This window comes from Oryx dammah, unplaced genomic scaffold (assembly GCF_014754425.2).
Source record: "Oryx dammah isolate SB20612 unplaced genomic scaffold, SCBI_Odam_1.1 HiC_scaffold_28, whole genome shotgun sequence".
NCBI lineage: Eukaryota > Metazoa > Chordata > Mammalia > Artiodactyla > Bovidae > Oryx > Oryx dammah.
The window spans coordinates 40,740,328-40,752,210 of NW_024070212.1; positions in this window are offsets into that span (position 1 = coordinate 40,740,328).

Consider the following 11,883-nt stretch of genomic DNA (forward strand, 5'->3'; position numbering starts at 1 on the left):
AGAATTGATCATTGTTGAGCCTTTTCTCCCCATAGTGACTCAAAAGTTATGGAATATTTATCATGCAGAATACTATGCTAAATACAGCAAAAAGAGATGACATGATCAGCAAAGTGAAAAAAATAGAATATAATCCCTTTCCTTAAGAAGATTATTAATTTGTTTCTTTGCTTGAATTCAGTCAGGTCTTAAATGTGCTGGCCTTGGAGATAAAAAGAAAACTAAGAGACTAATCAAGTCTTCTGGTTTTCAAGGATTCACAGCTAACTCAGCATCTGTTTATTGATCTGACTAGGAATAGAATATAGTAAGGCAGATTAAAGCTGAAGGACCACAGACAGGTTGGATAACATAGTGGTTAAAATCTTCGGGCCAAATGGAGTCAAGGTTCAAGACCTAAACACTCTTTTTTTAGTTTCCTTATTTATAAAACAGGGACTATCACATGAATCTCATAAGGCTGTTGTGCCAATTAAAAGAGAAAACTGATTTCAAAGCAACTAGCATGATACCTTGGAGAAGGCAATGGCACCCCACTCCAGTACTCTTGCCTGGAAAATCCCATGGAAGGAGGAGCCTGATGGGCTGCAGTCCATGGGGTCGCTGGGAGTCGGATACGACTGAGTGACTTCCCTTTCACTTTTCACTTTCATGCATTAGAGAAGGAAATGGCAACCCACTCCAGTATTCTTGCCTGGAGAATATCAGGGATGGGGGAGCCTGGTGGGCTGCCATCTAAGGGGTCGCACAGAGTTGGACATGACTGAAGCGACTTAGCAGCAGCAGCAGCATGAAACCTAGCCTATGACAGAATATTTTTAAAAGTTAGTGATTATTATTAAGCATCTAGTCTAAATTTCTCATTTAGCAGATGAAACTGCTGGAACTCCAAAGAATATCTAAGGCAAGTGAACAGACAAGTTAGATCTAAACCTAAAGCTAGTGATAAGACAAGTTAGGACTAAAATCCAGAATTATTTCACAGAGGGGACCAAGCTTCACTCTGAGAACAAAGCATTTCCAGAAATCCTGCTGCTGCTCCTGCTGCCTAGTCTGAAGTCTGATACTGATCTGTATTCTTTGTTTTTTATAACTTAAAGATAGGCTTTTAATTTACCATGAAAGAACCAACATGTGGCTTTCCATTTGGAAAAGAAATGATTTTAGATTTTATCAAATATTACAAAATAAAATGTCATTTTGAAAAATACTGTAGTATGTTCAATGGTTTACAGAGGTACTAGTAAGTAGTGTTGCAAGAGATTTGCTTGGATTGGCTTCAGAAATGTTTTCACTGCAAGTTATATGTGTGCTTATATATATATTTTTTTTTCCTAGTACATTTATATACAGTGAAATACATGATCTTAAATGTAAAATAAGGTCTTGACAAATGTATAAATTCATGTAACCAACAACTGGTTAATATCACCTCAGAAAGTTGTATAGAGCACCTTTCTAGGCAAGTGCCACTCCCCATAAGCCCCATGGATGAGTTTTGCCCAGTTTTTAGTTTCACTTAAATGACAGCAATATGTATTCCTTTATGTCTAACTACTTTTGATCAATATGTTCCTGATATTCACGCATCTTGCTGTGTGATCAGTAGTTCATTTTTAGTTGCTTATAGTATAGTATTCCATTGTATGACTGTATCACAATTTTTAAAAATCCATTTGACTTTTGATGGACATTTGGGTTGTATCCAATTTGTTGCAGATACAAATAAAACTGCTAAAAAAAACTTGTACAAGTCATTTTTGTGAGCATTTGTATTCATTTCCCTTGGATAAATACTGGGAGTTAAGTGAGTTATGTCATAGAATAGTTGCATGCTTAATTGAAAAACAGGTCTCCAAAGTCCTTTCACCGTTTTACATTCTACTAGAGAATTACAGTGCTCCAGATCCTTGCAAACATTTCTTGGTGTTAGTTTTTAATGTTTTAGCCATTCTAATGGGTGTAAAGTGTTTCATTGTTAATATGCATTTCCCTAAAAACTAATTATGCTGAGTACTTTTTCCTATGCATAGTGATGTGATGTCGCTCAGTCGTGTCTGACTCTTTGCAACCCCATGGACTATAGCCTACCAGACTTCTCCGTCCATGGGAATTTCTAGGCAAGAGTACTGGAGTGGGTTGCCATTTCCTTCTCCAGGGGATCTTCCTGACCCAGGGATCAAACCTGGGTCTCCCGAATTGTAGGCAGATGCTTTATCCTCTGAGCTACATGCCCTCTGCATACCAGCTATCAATAAATCTTCTCTGATGAAGTGTCATTCAGGTCATTTTTAAAAACTAGATAATCTTATCTTTGAATGTTAGTGTGAAATAATAAGAAAATACATAAATATTGGTGTCTGCTCCTAGTTCTTGATACAGAACTCTTAAAATCCTTGTAAATAGGGATGCTAGGAGAATTTTTTTCTACTAGTCTTTGACCAGAGTTCCTGATGCAGAGATGCTAAGAACTTAGTAATTTCCTGAGTGATAGGAGTGTCTTTTGTTCTAACAAGATGACTCTTGATGGCTTCCAGATGGGACCGGTCACCAAAGATTGTCATAATCTTGGAACCTTCAGCTTCTCTCCACTCCCTCCTCTTGAATGTAATCATCAGTCATGCCTATATAGAGCCTCTGTAAATATCCAAATGGAGATTTGGAGAGGCTCTGAAAATGGAGTTAATAATCAATCATTCCTTTAAGTTGAAGCCTCCATAAAAACCCCAACGGTATAAGCTTCAGAGTTTCTGAGTAAGTGAACACATCTCTGTGCCATGAGGGTGGCTCACCCCAGCTCCACAGGGACAGAAGCTCCTGTGCTCGGGACACTGCCAGGCAACGCTCTATGCATCACTTCATCTGGCTATTCATGTGTATCCTTTAACATATCCTTTATTGTACAATAAGCTGGTAAACATGTGTTCCCTGTGTCCTGCAGTTGTTTTAGCAGATGATCCAGTGCAAGGAGGGGGTCGTGGGAACATCTGGTTTGCAGCCAAGCCAGACAGAAGTTGTGGGAAATGCTGTGATACTGGGCTTTACAGTAAGAAATACATTAATTGATCTCTGTCCACTGTTCCTGGCACATAGCTTGTAGAACCTTGCAATTCCCTTTATAAGACCTGTAGGGGCATCTTTTGCTATATTTGGCCTTCTGTCATCGATTTCTGAAATAGCTCCAGAGCCATAAAGGTGAAAGGCGAGGTGAGGTGAAGTCGCTCAGTCGTGTCCAACTCTTTGCGACCCCGTGGACTGTAACCTACTAGGCTTCTCTGTCCATGGGATTCTCCAGGCAAGAATACTGGAGTGGATTGCCATTTCCTTCTCCAGGGGATCTTCCAGACCCAGGGATCGAACCCGGGTCTCCCGCATTGGAGGCAGATGCTTTAACCTCTAAGCCACCAGGGAAGCTAAAGGTGAAAGGAGTGCCTAGTAATTCACAAGCCCCTTTCAACTATACCTGAATTTATGTTAATGAGATGACTTTTGAAAATCTTCTAAGGGTCGGGGCTAATTTTCAGGGAAACTAACCATGATTAAACAATTGGAACTTTCAGCCCTACCACCTGAGCGCTGGAGAGGGGACAGGGGCTTGGGGTTGGATCAATCACCAATGGCCAATGAATTAATTAATCATCCTCTTTAATGGAGCCTCTGCTGCTGCTGCTTAGTCACTTCAGCAGTGTCCAACTCTGTGCAACCCCACAGACTGTTATCCACCAGGCTCCTGTGTCCATGGGATTCACCAGGCAAGAATACTGTAGTGGGTTGCCATGCATTCCTCCAGGGGATCTTCCTGACCCAGGAATGGAATCCGGGTCTCCAGCATTGCAGGCAGATTCTTTACCGCTGGGTCACCAGGGAAGCCCAATGGAGCATCTACAGAAACGCAAAAGGAGGGGACTTGGAGAGCCTCTGGGTTTGTGAACAAGTGGCAATGGTGGGAGAATAGTGAGCCGAGAACATGGAAGCTCAGTACCCTTTCCATGTGTCTTGCCCTCTGTATCTCTTCCATCTGGCTGTTACTGAGTTATTTTTGTAATAAGCCAGTGATGTGGTCGGAGAAGCCAATGGCACCTCACCCCAGTACTCTTGCCTGGAAAACCTCATGGACAGAGGAGCCTGGTAGGCTGCAGTCCGCGGGGTCGCTAAGAGTCAGACACGACTGAGCGACTTCACTTTCACTTTTCACTTTCGTGCATTGGAGAAGGAAATGGCAACCCACTCCAGTGTTCTTGCCTGGAGAATCCCAGGGACGGGGGAGCCTGGTGGGCTGCCGTCTATGGGATCACACAGTCTGACACGACTGAAGTGACTTAGCAGCAGCTGCAGCAGTGATGTGGTAGTTCTATGAGCTACTCTAGCAAGTTGATCAAGCCCAGAGAGAAGGTGGTGATATTCTCCAACCTATAGTCACTTGGTCAGCCCCACATGTAACACTGGAATTATGACTGGCACCTGAAGTGGGGGCAGTCTTGTGGGACTGAGCTCTTAACCTATGGGATCTTACACTATCTCCAGGTAGATAAAGCCAGAACTGAGTTAAATTTGTGGGACCAAGTACGAGAAATAGAGAATTTTTTGGTGTTGGAAAAAACACAAGTTATACCTGAGGATCTACTACTTGTGATTGGCTTCTGAAGTTAGGGGCAGTCTTGTGAGACCGAGCCCTTAACCTGTGGAGTGTATACTAACTCTGGTTAGTTTCAGAATTGAATTAAATTGTAAGCACTGAGCTGGTGCTGTGGGAAACCCCCTACATCTGGTGTCAGAAGAAGTATTGTAACAGTGAAGTAGAAACAGAGTTCTATCTCTTTGTAGGATTTATTTATCCAGATATATATAGATAAATATCTATATATAGAGAGAGAATATCTTCCCTCAATCTGTGGCATCACTTTTTATTTTCTTAATGATGTCTTTGGATGAGCAGAATAATTTTGAATTTTCAGTTTATCAATTGCTTTTAGGTTAGGGTTAGCACTTTTGGGGCCTTTTATAAGGAACTATTTCCTTGATTTGTTCTTTAGTTTAAAAAATTAATAAATCAGACTACATTTCAATTTTAAAGATTAAAATTCAGTAAGATATTATACCTCATAGGTTGCAGTTTCATAAACTCAAGGTGGTCACAGAAAATGGCAGAACTGAATTCTATTTCTTTGACTTTAAATCACTGTTTGGGTCTATTATTTACATAAAGGACTATGTAGTATCTCATGGGTTATGAGCTGCATCTGAAAAAAGCATGAATGATTGCTAATCATTATAAATCCTAAACTAAGGGTTGAGAAATTTCTTTGGTAAAGGTCTAGATAGTAAATACTTTAGGCTTTGCAGGCCATGCATAGGATCTACTGTAATTGCTTAACTCAGCTATTCCAGTGAAAAAGTAGCCACAGACAATACATACATGAATGAGCATGGCTGTTTCAATAAAACTTTATAGACACTGAAATTTGAACTTCATATATAATTTTTATGTCATGATATATGGTTCTTTTGATTTGTTTCAACCATTTAAAAATGTAGAAATAATGCTTTGCTCACAGGCTATACAAAAACAGACAGCAGGCATATTTGGCTTGAGATCTACTGCTTGAAATCCCCAGCTAAACAAACATTCATTTTAAAATTAATATTCCTTGCTGTTCTTTGGTGCGATAAGCTTACGTTTAGGCTCACTCTTAAACTGAGGGTATAGCCCTCTGAGGACAGCTCTTGTTGACAAGAGAGGATTCTTATTAGACTGCCTTAGTGGCTAAAGAGTCTGTCTCTGCCCTCAGCAGTCTGATTTGTGCAGAGGAACCTCAGGGTCAAATGCTTTTACACAAATTTCTGGGGCAAAAGGCAACTTGTGTGCTAATTTAGCTTCCTGGGTTTCTGTATTCATTTTGCTTTTGGCCTGTGAATTTTTAAAATTTGTCAATTCAGTTGTTCCTTTATCTATCATTTATTGCTGTTATCAGTAAGAGGGCAAGTCAGAATATTTTATTATTCTGCAAAAACAGAGATCCTCTAATCACAAGTCATTTTTATTCACACTATCTAAAACCAATGTGGTGTTTTATCCTCTGTAAATTTTTCAGAGTTTTGGAGGTTAAAGTCATAGAGAGATTTTCAGATTTCTTCCTATGAGTTATACTTCAGTCCAGCCTAACAGCTCTTAAGACCGCCAATACTGGCAAAATAGATTTAACATTGTCTGGTTACCTAAGGTAACTTTAATGTAGATGGAAATCTTAATCAAGATTTAGTTCCTGTTTATAAATAAAATTTTGATGTATTATAAATGGTAAAAATATTAAATCAGTAAGAAATACCAAACTGAGGAAATAAATCTTTTCTAGGGAAGATTACTTTGTCTATTCAATTTAATTTGTTTAATGCAGGACCTAACAAGATTTCTTAGGTCATCAGCTTTATAAGAAGGATCATCCAAGTTTTATTCTCTTTATATGCTCTTAATGTTTGCATTAGCACAATTTCTGAAACACATTCTCTACGTGAAGTTGGTATAACCTAACTCAGAAGTAGTTTCTAATTCTGATAAATTTTTCTTCTCTGGACAGTCTCTAACAGACTTTGCCAAATGGAAATATATGCTATCAATTCAGTTTTTTAAGTGCCATTAAGATTTTTAAACTGTACATGAATGTCAAATTCTTTGCCCCACCCCATTTAAGAACATTTAAAGTTCACTGTCTTAGCAAACTTCAGTTACACAAAACAGTGTTATAAACTATAGTCACCATGTTATATATCAGATCCTCAGACTTCATTGTTTCCTAGCTGGATGTTTGTAACCTTTTATAACTTTCTCTATATTTCCCACCACCCCCAGACCCTGGAAACCACTTTTTTACATCTTTTTAAAAGATTATACATATAAGTGATACCATGCAGAATTTGTGTTTGGCTTATTTCACTTTGTTTAATGTCTTCAAGGTCCATCCATGTAGTTGCAAATGGCAGGATTTCCTTCCTTCTCATGCCTGAATATTCCACTGTGTATGTGCACATATATACATGCATATATAGGTATGTACACACACACACACACATACACTCTGCATCTTCTTTATCTCTTCATTTCTTAATGGACACTTAGGTTGCTTCCATATCTTGGCTAATATGAACGCTGTTACAATAAACACAAAAGTGCAAATCTCTCTTTGATATTGTTTTCATTTCCTTTAGACCATGGTCCTTTTTTAGTATGATTAAAAAAGACAAATGAAGACAAATTCTAGGCTACCAATATAATTTAGGCTTTACATAAGTTTCAATTCTGGTGGCCAGACTTGTTTTAATTGTAGATGGTCTACTACTGGCTAGAGAATATAGCTGGTTTCTGTCCGCAGTTCCTGTGAGGTAGCCTCTAAAGCCTTGGGATTTTGCCAGTTAGGAGTGGCTCTATTATTCACGGTGGGCTTCTAGAGTTTATACTAGTGAGATTCAGAATGGGGGAGAGACATGCTAGAAACAGCAATCATGAGATTATAAGACAGGGACCTTAAGCTATACAATATCAGTACAACCTGTGTGGAGGGGAGAGAGGATGGAGACTGAGTTCAACCTATGGCCAATCATTTCTGGGGTTTCCCAGGTAGCTCAGTGGTAAAAAATCCTCCTTCCAGTGCAGGAGATGTGGGTTCAATCCTTGGATGGGGAAGACCCCCTGGAGGAGGGCATGGCTACCCATTCCAGTATTCTTGCCTGGAGTATTCCAGGGACGGAAGAATCTGGCAGGCTACAGTCCATAGGATTGCAAAGAGCTGGACATGACTGAGCAACTAAGCTCGCATGCATGCATGCCCAGTTATTTGTCAGTCATACTTACATAATGAACCAATAAAAACTCTGGACACTGAAGCTCAGATGCGCTTCTCTGGTTCAGTTCAGTTCAGTCGCTTAGTCATGTCCGACACTTCACGACCCCATGAATGGTAACACACCAGGCCTCCCTGTCCATCACCAACTCCCAGAGTTTAACCAAACTCTTGTCCATTGAGTCGGTGATGCCATCCAGCTATCTCATCCTCTGTTGTCCCCTTCTCCTCCTATCTTCAATCTTTCCCAGCATCAGGGTCTTTTCCAATCAGTCACCTCTTCGCATGAGGTGACCAAAGTATTGGAGTTTCAGCTTCAGCATCAGTCCTTCCAATGAACACCCAGGATTGATCTCCTTTAGGATGGACTGGTTGGATCTCCTTGCAGTCCAAGGGACTCTCAAGAAGTCTTCTCCAACACCACAGTTCAAAAGCATCAATTCTTCGGCGCTCAGCTTTCTTCACAGTCCAATTCTCACATCCATGACCACTGGAAAAACCATAGCCTTAACTAGACGGACCTTTGTTGGCAGAGTAATGTCTCTGCTTTTCAATATGCTATCTAGGTTAGTGATACACTAATTATTGTCACACATCAATGTGAGGTGGGTAGCTGACTCCATGGGGAAAGGAAACGGAAACTTCACACATTGGGCCCTTCCAGACATCACCCTATATGTCTCTTCTTTTGACTGGTTCTGCTTTTAATCTTCTGTGCCTTAATAAAACTATAATTTATATTTAGTGCTTTCCTCAGTTCTGTGAATTCTTCTAGTGAATAATCAAACCTGAGCGGGTCAAGGGAACCTCCCAAATTTATAAGTAGCTGGTCAGAAGTGAGGGTAGCTCTGGGAAATCATAAGCTTGTAGCTGGTGAATGAAATGAGGGCAGTCTTGTGGAAGACTGTGCCCTTAACCTATGAAGTCTGGCCCATGGGTAGAGTCAGAATCGCATTGCAAAGGCTCTACATATTTACTGCCACCTGTATTCCTGAGCTACTTTCTCTAACCTCTAAGTTCTTTGGTTCAGAAAGGAATTTTGACCATTTTTAAAGAATAAGCCTGTTATACATTATATAATTGCAATTGTAACAGTAGTGATAATTTCTGATGTAAATCAGACATCAGAGACTTTTTTCCCAACAAACTTTTATTAAGGATATTCCATGGGTACATTCTAGATGTCATGATACACAGATAATACACAATTCCTGTTGCCAGGAAGTTTTGGTCTAGGAAAGACTCAGATAAACCATTACAGCAGAATTAGTGTGATAAAAGAAACATGACATAGGAGACATGGCAATAGAAGAAAAGCAGAGGCCTGGAAGAAATGCTATTAGAAGTAGGAGAGCTGGGCAGGGTAAGAAGGAGAAAGAGGACAGTGTGGAAGGTGAAGAATGGAGTGCCCTCTGGGACCTGATAAAAAGTTGACTTGCACATAGGAGAGGTAAGAGGTGCAGCCAGAGAGAAACACTGGGCCCAGAACATAAAATATCTTACAGACACTATGCTAAGAAGTGGGAGTGTACCTTGAATGTTGTTGGGAAGCACAGAAGGATTTCAAGCAGGAGAATAAAGTAAAAGATGTGTTTCAGAAAAAAAAAAAAAGAAACCACCCGCCCCCCCCAAAAAAACCAAAACCAAACTGGAACAGTGTTATAAATAGATTAAATATCAGATGAGATTGGAATCAGTCTTAAGAAGTGATGAGGTAATTCCAGACAAAAACAGTAAGCTTTGGAATTGGAAAGATAGAGTCAGAAACAAGTGATATAAGGAGGCAAAATGGGAATGTACTTTTTAGATTTTGAAGGGGTTGGCACTTAGGGACACATCAGGGTTTGGCCTGGATGGTGCTTCTTGTCACTAAATGGAATCCAGGAAGAAAAGCATCCATGGTGGGAAGAGTAGATTTCAGTTCTGTACGTACTGAGATGCTGTGAAACAACTAAGTATAGCAGACATATGGCTGAACATGTGAGACGGCAGTTCGGGTAAGTTATTGCAAGTGAAAATACAGACACGAGGGTCATAACTTTAACAATGATTCTGGAATTATAGGAATGAATAAGGCATCAAACTGGAGTTTATAGAGCAAGGAAAGAATGAATAAGACCAAGAAAAGAATCCCCCCCAAACACCAACGTTTGAAAAGTAGAGGGAATGAGAACACAGAAATTGAAGAGAAATGGTGTCACAAACCAAGGAAGAATCAGCAAAGCTGCAAAGATCCAGCAGCAGAATTTAACGCAGGTCAATAGAGACCATGGTTTCACTGTAGAAGGGATGAAAATCAGATTAAAGGACAGCAGGATTAACAAAATAGCAGGAAGGAGGAATTTGAGATGACCTCTGGATATTTTTCAAAACATGATATGTGAGGGGAAGAAGTATTGCGTAATAGCTAGATGGGGTAACAATTAGAGGAAGGTTGTTCTGATTATTTCTAAGATGGGTACACTCTAATATGCTGAAGGTAAAAAGCCAGCAGTGAGGGAGTAGGTGCAATTAGGGAAGAGGATAATGGGCTTCCCTGGTAGCTCAGTCAGTAAAGAAACTGCCTGCAGTGCAGGAGACCTGGGTTCAATCCCTGGGTCAGGAAGATCCCCTGGAAAAGGAAATGGCAACCCACTCCAGTATTCTTGCCTGGAGAATCCCATGGACAGAGGAGCCTGGCAGGCTACAAGGGGGTCCATGGGGTTGCAAGACTCAGACACAACTTAGTGACTAAATCAACACCACAATGGATGAAGCTAGGGCTCTGTGAATGTGGGAGAAGAGATTAAGAGAATGGGTAGAGGGATACATGTTCAACAAACAACATGAGGAATACCTTGCTGCGAGCAGGAAAGAAAAAACAATGGTAGGGATGCCACTACAAAGAGAAAACTTAAATTACAACTCAAACTACTTACAAGGACAGGGCATTCCGTAACAATGGAAATCCTATTGAGCCTGCTATTCTTTGAAAATGATACAAAATAGGCAACGACTTATATACATCTACAGAGGAATGCCATACATAATATTAGGCCCAAATATCCCTTCCACACCATGGTTTCCTTTTCCTGAGGAAGCCAGGAATTAACTACTGAAATAGATATATAAGTGGACATTCTGTTTCTGCTGAGTAGGCAGAAGGCATGACTATATTGTGACAATATATTTATAACATTTTAAACTAGCAGTCACTAGTACTCATTTTTCTATGAAAATAGTCTCATAAAAATAGACCACAAAAACTTAATTCATCCTATAACTGAAATTTTTCAATATTACTTTGGCAGTTTTCATGGAAAAAACAAAACACTCTGAAATGATGGTGTACTTAGCTGTCTGGAATCCTTAAAAGATGAGTCACTCATTTATGAACATCAATCCCACAGGGCAACTAATTCAAATTTATGTCCAGGAAACAAACTTCTAAAGGGGAACTTATGAAAATGGGGCTCACAAGAATCCCATTAACCTGTATGCTGTATGTGGAAGATTGATATTTCCTTATGTTTTCCCAGAATCTAGGTAATAATATTCACTTTCCTGTACAGATTGTATGGTCATCAAGTAACCTACAAGTTGGTATCTGAAAGAAGCAATGTCTAAGTTAGGAATACACACCCCCTACCTCTCCCCAAACACTAATAAAGTTGACAAAATGATGCCCAAGTTTTTGTATGTCAGAAACAGGTAAATAGAGTTAGTATTAGTCCATTGCTATGACACTAATATTCTGGGTAACCTGGAAAATCCAGTTAACATGTTTGTAAGGCTGAAGTCCATCTGCAACTAAATAGTTCATCTGCAATATAGTTCCCCCCTCCAAACTGTGACATAAATAAACTGGTTATCTGGTGATCAGTTGAACATCCGGAGTTTCCTTGTGTTACCTAGATATTATAAAAAGAACAGAATTAGATCAAGCTATTAGAGCATTATCCAGTTTAATTAATCCCCTTTTTGCTCTCTTCTCCCACTGTACACTGCCTGTACCTTTATTACAGCGTGTATTGCTGCCTATTATCACATGATCACTATGTAACACAGC